Here is a 294-nt window from a genome sequence, read left to right as displayed (position 1 = left end):
GTCCGTCTGTTCCCCCTCACTGTGCAGGAGCAGGGGGGAGGTTTGCAAGGAAGCAGCACGGGCTAGCAGACGGCGTGGTAGCCTTGCTCTGGCCCTGGTAGTCCCTTTCCATGCCTTCGAGCCCCTGAGCTACTGTGCCTCAGCTTCCCCCCACCAGCCTGGTCCATGGGGCAGCCCCACAGTGCTGGTTGGGTCACCAGTGGGATGGATGTCACGGACACGTGTCTCGGGCTGCAAGGCTGGCCCCGCGGCTGAGGCCTTCCCCCTCCTGGCGCTGGTCCTGCAACGGATCCG

The sequence above is a fragment of the Cariama cristata genome, unplaced genomic scaffold, assembly GCF_000690535.1.
Source record: "Cariama cristata isolate BGI_N322 unplaced genomic scaffold, ASM69053v1 scaffold29009, whole genome shotgun sequence".
Classification (NCBI taxonomy): Eukaryota; Metazoa; Chordata; class Aves; order Cariamiformes; family Cariamidae; genus Cariama; species Cariama cristata.
The sequence above is the reverse complement of the archived record's forward strand: the minus strand, read 5'-3'. Positions refer to the sequence as shown.